The following is a 6,441-nucleotide window of genomic DNA, read 5'->3' as shown; positions in this document are numbered from 1 at the left end:
GAAGCAGGCTTGTGGCTACACACTGAAGCGACGAACTGAACTTGGGGTGCTGTCAAATAAATGCAACCACTGGCGGCCGACTATGAACACATTTGCCGACACCAACTGATTTTTTTTTACACAGATTAGAGCCATCTAGTAGCAGCTTTCAGAAATTAACGTAAACGTGAGTATGCATGTGACGCTTGGCGAATGTTTTATTTTCTAATTCTTGCAGCCCAAAGTGTGGGTGCGAGCTTTACACAAGGGTGGTAGTTTGTTTCTCTAGGGATATAATAGAAGCCGACAAGTAGCATTTGTTTTCTGTCTTATAATGCAATGCAATGATTTTTAAGCATGAAATGCTTTTTCTCCCATTGTTGGCAATCTTCAAGTGACCTTCAGCCAAGAGCCAGAGCCGTTATCCAGGCACTCAAACGAGAACATCCGAGCAAGTTGCAAGAACAAAAACAGATCATTTGGGCAACCAGTCAAAACTTTAGAAGTCTCAGGCTCCCAACCCTTTGTACAGGACCGCATACGCTAGTTACTGCCCAAATTAAAAAAAAAGTAGCAAAAAAGTTAAAGAAGTATTGCATCAGAGTTATTCCTAATGTTTGTTCACATTGAGCAAAACGTGAACAAGGTGAATGCAGGAGCCAACGTTTCGACAAGTGGACTTGTCTTCTTCAAGGTGACATATGCTTTCCTCGCCATAGTATATATAGGTGGGGTTCTTCTAAAGGGGAAGGGGCGTGAGACGGGAGGACGTGGAAACGAGGGAAAATGTGTTAGCGAATCGAATTGAGAGTAAAGGAACGCTGTGTACAAGGTCAAAGCCAGGACCCTCCCCACTCCAGTCTGTCAACACACGCGCATTAGCCGGCATGTCAAGGGCTTCTGACACGCCGGCTGACAAAAAAAAAAAAAGGAAGGAAGGAAAGGGGGAAAGAAAAGGGGGGGGGATACGCCAAGAAATCAAACTAAGTGTTGTTGCCTATAGCTTGAGGTTTAGCATAGCGAATAGATTCTAAAGCTCCCTTTGAAACGTTTATGCCTATTGGTTGCAATGTCTTGAACTTATAGATAAGGTATGATTCTCTGTATTTTCTTTCTCGTTCAGAACGGAAATTTGACTGTAAGATGTAGAGTTTAAGTTCACCAAAGTTATGACCTGGTTGGTTGAAATGCTCGGCGACGGCTTTGGGAAGTTTTTTAGCTGTGTCCGCGCGATGTCCGTTTAATCTGACGTTCATTGATTGTCCTGTTTCACCAATATATTGTTTCTTACAGAAGGAATATTCAAGCATATAAATCACATCCGAACTTGTGCAAGTGAAGCTAGATTTGACTTCATGTGTATAACTATTTGCGGTGATTTTAATTTTAATGTCACTTTGAAGGTGCCTGCAGGTCTTGCACCTAGGGCGACAACATGCTTTTATTACGGGGGAATGCTGCTGGCTGACTTTTGCGTGCACTAACGTGTCTTTAAAGTTCTTGTTTCGGCGATAGGTAACCCTGGGTACATCCGGGAACGCTTTTCGCGTTCCCGGATGTACTGGGAACGCGAAAAGGGAGCTTTAGAATCTATTCGCTATGCTAAACCTCAAGCTATAGGCAACAACACTTAGTTTGATTTCTTGGCGTATCCCCCCCCCTTTTCTTTTCCCCTTTCCTTCCTTTTTTTTTTTGTCAGCCGGCGTGTCAGACGCCCTTGACACGCCGGCTAACGCGCGTGTGTTGACAGACTGGGGTGGGGGTCCTGGCTTTGACCTTGTACACAGCGTTCCTTTACTCTCAATTCGACACGCTAACACATTTTCCCTCGTTTCCGCGTCCTCCCGCCTCACAGCCGCTCCCCTTTAGAAGAACCCCACCTATATATACTGTGGCGAGGAAAGCATATGTCGCCTTGAAGAAGACAAGTCCACTTGTCGAAACATTGGCTCCTGCATTCACCTTGTTCACGTTTTGCTCATCGTCTTGAATTTCCATCTCCCGCATTCCCTGTTTGTTCACAATGTCACTCAAGCTGTAACTTCTAGTACACTGAAGCTTTGTCATTTCCAATAGCAACGTCCAAAAGGCAGATACAGGGCACTATACACTTCCTTGTCATCTTTTGGCGCTGAATGCCAACGGTCTGCGTGGCGCTGAATGCCAACGGTCTGCGGCTTTACGTCATGTCAAGAGATGCCACGCTGCGTGGCACCTCCTTCAGGCGCTTCTACCCACTGTGGTGGCTTAGCGGTTATGGTGTTGTGCTGCTAGGCACGATGTCACGGGACCTAATCCCTGCCGCGGCTGCATTTCAATGGAGGCAAGATGCAAAAATACCCCTCTCTCGTGCGTTAGAGGCATGTTAAAGATCCCCTGGTGGTCAAAATTAATCTGCAGTCCCCCACTACAGCGTGCCTCATAATAAAATCCTGATTTTTATATGTAAAACCCCAGCATTCAGTTCAATCTTCCAGCTGGGCAGTGCGCTCTGTCTCCCTGGCATCTTTCGCTGCCTGTCCTACGGCCTTCAGCGGGTTTTCTTCTTCTGGGTGGGCAGCATCCATATGGACCAGTGCACAGTATGGAATGGTGCAATGTGGTGTGGTGGGGTGGGTCCTTGCAAACATGCATTACATCCATTTTAAGATTGTGGCTAGTATCATCGCCAACCAATCTGCTTTGCTGGTTGCTATTTGATGCATACATATACAGTCGATTATGGGAGAGCCAGCAATTTTTTTTTATTATTTGCGGTTGAGTGCTAGTGACTTAATTATAATGAGACGTTAAATCATCGGGCTAGTACTAAAGTATCTCAGTAGAGTCTCAAATTGTGTCCTGCATCTACCTAAATTTCTGACTTACTAAAGCTCTGATCTTGGTAATATCGATGCCTCAGATGTCGTAGAGCACTAATACCGTATTTACTCGCCTAATGATCTCACTCGCGTAATGATCGCAATTTTGTCGTCAAAATTTGATTTTTTTTATTTCCCGTGTAATGATCGCACCCCGAACTTGCCACAGCGATATGTCGTGTGCCAAGTCTAGCTAATAATGATCGCGCTTACCATCTGTCGAATGCTACGCGAACGACTCTTCAAGACAAGCCAAGCGGTCTGCACGCACCAAACATTCTTAAGCAGATGCCTCATTTCATTACTTTCATGACTTTCCGCACTTCCATGACTAAAAAAAAGCTGCAACCAAACTTGCCTTTATTATGTGTAGGCTTTATAATGGTTGTGGTCAAGAACAACAAAAAAGGCGCCTTTAGAGTCTTTTCATCTGCACTCGTGGGCACGCAACAAATCGCGCGGCAATGATAGTAGCCACGTTTACACTGATACGTTAAAAGTGTACCCTATTCATACGCCGACGCTTGTAACACAGCTAAGATATTCGCCCACCCTTAGCGGAAACGTGCCATATTAGGATAGTAGTGAAGACAGATGCCGCAGTTTCCGCAGCACGCCGGCCATGCGTTTCTGTCACTGGTAGCTAAGCGCGCCCATCTATTTCTGCCCCCTCGAAGTGGACATGGCTACTTGCCAATATTAACGATATTATTGATTACTGATACGGAAGGAACTGTTTCAATGCACGTAATGTACTCACTAGAAGAAAAAAAAAGTCGCGTTCGGCTTGCTCCGCCTGTAGAGGCAAACTCTATGGCTCTGCCGGCCGCCATTTTTGTTTTGATGTCCGGCACCTGCACCAAACGCGGGACGAATTTTTTTTTCTTTTCGCGGAAAATTTAATTCGCGTAATGACCGCACCCCTGAATTTGCGCCAATTTTCGCTGACAAAAAAGTGTGATCATTATGCGAGTAAATACGGTATGTTACATTAGCTTGACATAATAATTGCCTTGAGTTCCTCTTTAACAAACTTCTACCACCTTCTACCTTGGGCTGTGGCATCTCCTCTCAGTGCTACACATTTGAAATGAAGCGTTCTTTCTTTGCCTACCTTCTGGGGTTTGGCCTGGCTGTTGCCGCTGGGGCGGTCGGTTGGTATCTCGCCAGATATGTTTCTGGATAGATCATGTGAAGGTTATATGCGAGTCGAATGGATGCTCCAGCAAGCGACCTTTTATAATGTTGGCTCATAGGCATCGCTGAAGCATACAGAGCTCTTAAAGGGCCCCTCACCAGGTCTGGCCATTTTGAGCTGACAAGCGCAGAGCACACAATGCGCGCTAACGATCGTGTTTGCAAAGAATTGCAGTGCTGCGTGCCGCGGAAAGGTCTGAAATTTCAATCCGAACGCCCCTTTCCCTTTGCCTCGTGGCGACCGCGCTCCATGCCGGCTGGTGACGTAGTCGTGTCGGCAATGTGACGTCGCTTGTGGTGACACGCGACTTCGAGAATTATTCAAGGTAACATCTGTTATTTATGTGATCTGTTGCTTGAATTGACAAATTGAAGTTTAGAGAAATAATAAAACACGCAAACGGAATGTCTACTTGTTTTTTGTTTTACTTTGCACCGAAGCAAGAGAGATGTACTTCCGCTTTGTCTGCTTGTTTCCACGGTCATGCAGTCACGTGCGCAGGTACTGAAACTATGCCATTTTCTACCGTGTTCAAGCTCGTGATCATGTTCTGCAATCCGCTTGTTCTGCCCCAGTATTCGTGCAGCACTGCATTATACCGTTAGTCATGTGTCCGTGTGCACAATGCGCAAAATTGTGCAGTGCGTGAAGCGAGACGTCACAACAGCTTGCGTGCAACGCCGTTAGTGGAAGTGCGCAGTGCCGGAAAAAAAATAGAGGAAAAAAAAATGAAGGCGGGGCCCGTGGCGTGTGTGTCACGCGATCCTCTAGGTCCAATATGGGAGAACGCAGGGAAGGAATTTTGCTCGCTGAGGCTAGACGATGCGAGTGGAGAGAGCGTCTCGCTATGCAGTGGAGCTCACCTTCTGAAATCATGGGTTCGCGGCACTGAAATGTTTATATCTTGGCTATTAATCAGCCGATTTGAAACACTTTTGCGGCAGAACGCCCCCTAGAGGACATGTAACAATTTTCAGCGTATATCCAAAATTTGCTATGGGGCCTAGGGAGCCTTTAATAAAATAGCACACCATGTTTGATGGCTTATTTTGACATATGTACTTCCTTTTCTTTTGATTTAGCCGTTTGGTATGTGCTACTAGGTGTGTGTGTCCATTCTTGACCAATCCTCCAGAACGGGTATGTGCCAGTGTGACACAAGAAGTAGAGAGTCTATGCAAGCATCATACATTGCCTTCGACCTCGTGACATTGATGCATAAACCCCTCACACTAAGCGTCTACCTGATTTGATGTTTACATTTTAGCGTAGCTTGTGAACAGGGTAGTGCACAAATGTAACAAATGGGCGAGGTTAAAGTTGTGACCTGTGCACTGCATAAACATAAACATTGCGCAGGATTACACGTTGCATGGCATGAAAGTAAACACCATTGTACGCAATGCCGTTTGCTGTACGGCATTAAACCACCTAGCTACAGCTTTGCTTTTCATAGATTGCGTCGAGTCTGCATGTTTTATCACTGAGGTGCTCGAGCACAACAAAGCTTAATCAATACACTTTGAGCTCGTACATTTACCCTACACAAGTAACATGCCATGCATTGCATGCACCATTCCTGCGCAGCATCGGCCTTGACACAAAGTTGTGATCAATGCATCCGTCAAGCAACTGTATATTTATGCATGCCTTCTGTCATGACTGTCACTGGGCACAGTGCTCTTTCTTTATCTTTTGTGCACCTTTTTCTATTGCAAGGCCAAAGAAGTCTACCTCAGGCTGACATCTGTCGTTTCCTAGATAAATTTTCCCTTCTTTACCTTTCTTATATGCAAAAATAATCGCCCATAAAAGAATTTGCTGTCATATTTCCCCCTGTTACGGCTGTAAATGGCATCATTGAATCTTAAATTCTATTACTGCATGCAGAAGTTGCCACAACCCGTGATCAGATTCATGAACAATGTGTCGAGCTTTTCTTCCTCTGAACTTTCTAAATGTTTGCTTTTATGCAAAAGATGTAAATTGGAATTCCCAAGTAAACATGATGTGGACAGCTCTGGCTTAATTTTGACCAACTCGGGCTCTTTTAACGAAAAAAAAAAAAAAATAATAATTCAAGCTGTATTAGTAAATTACCTTTCTGTATTCGGCAATACTGAAAAAGCCACGGTTACTGCAAGAAGAAGCTTGGTGTAAGCCGGAAAAGATGCAAAAACAAGACGTGGTGACGCCCCGTTGAAGTTCCCACATCAGTAGGTCATGGATTTTTGACGGCATCTGCTAGGGCCTAGTTAATATTTCATCAGCAAAGGTGGACTATATATTGTATTCTAAGAGAGCCAAACACTGAGGTTAGTGAGATTTAAAGAAATACATTGCAATCTGTGATGTCACATGGACTAACTAACACTGGTGTTTTGGTGTGAAATTCAAATACAT

Source organism: Dermacentor variabilis, chromosome 7 (genome assembly GCF_050947875.1).
Source record: "Dermacentor variabilis isolate Ectoservices chromosome 7, ASM5094787v1, whole genome shotgun sequence".
NCBI lineage: Eukaryota > Metazoa > Arthropoda > Arachnida > Ixodida > Ixodidae > Dermacentor > Dermacentor variabilis.
Note: the sequence above shows the minus strand (reverse complement) of the source record.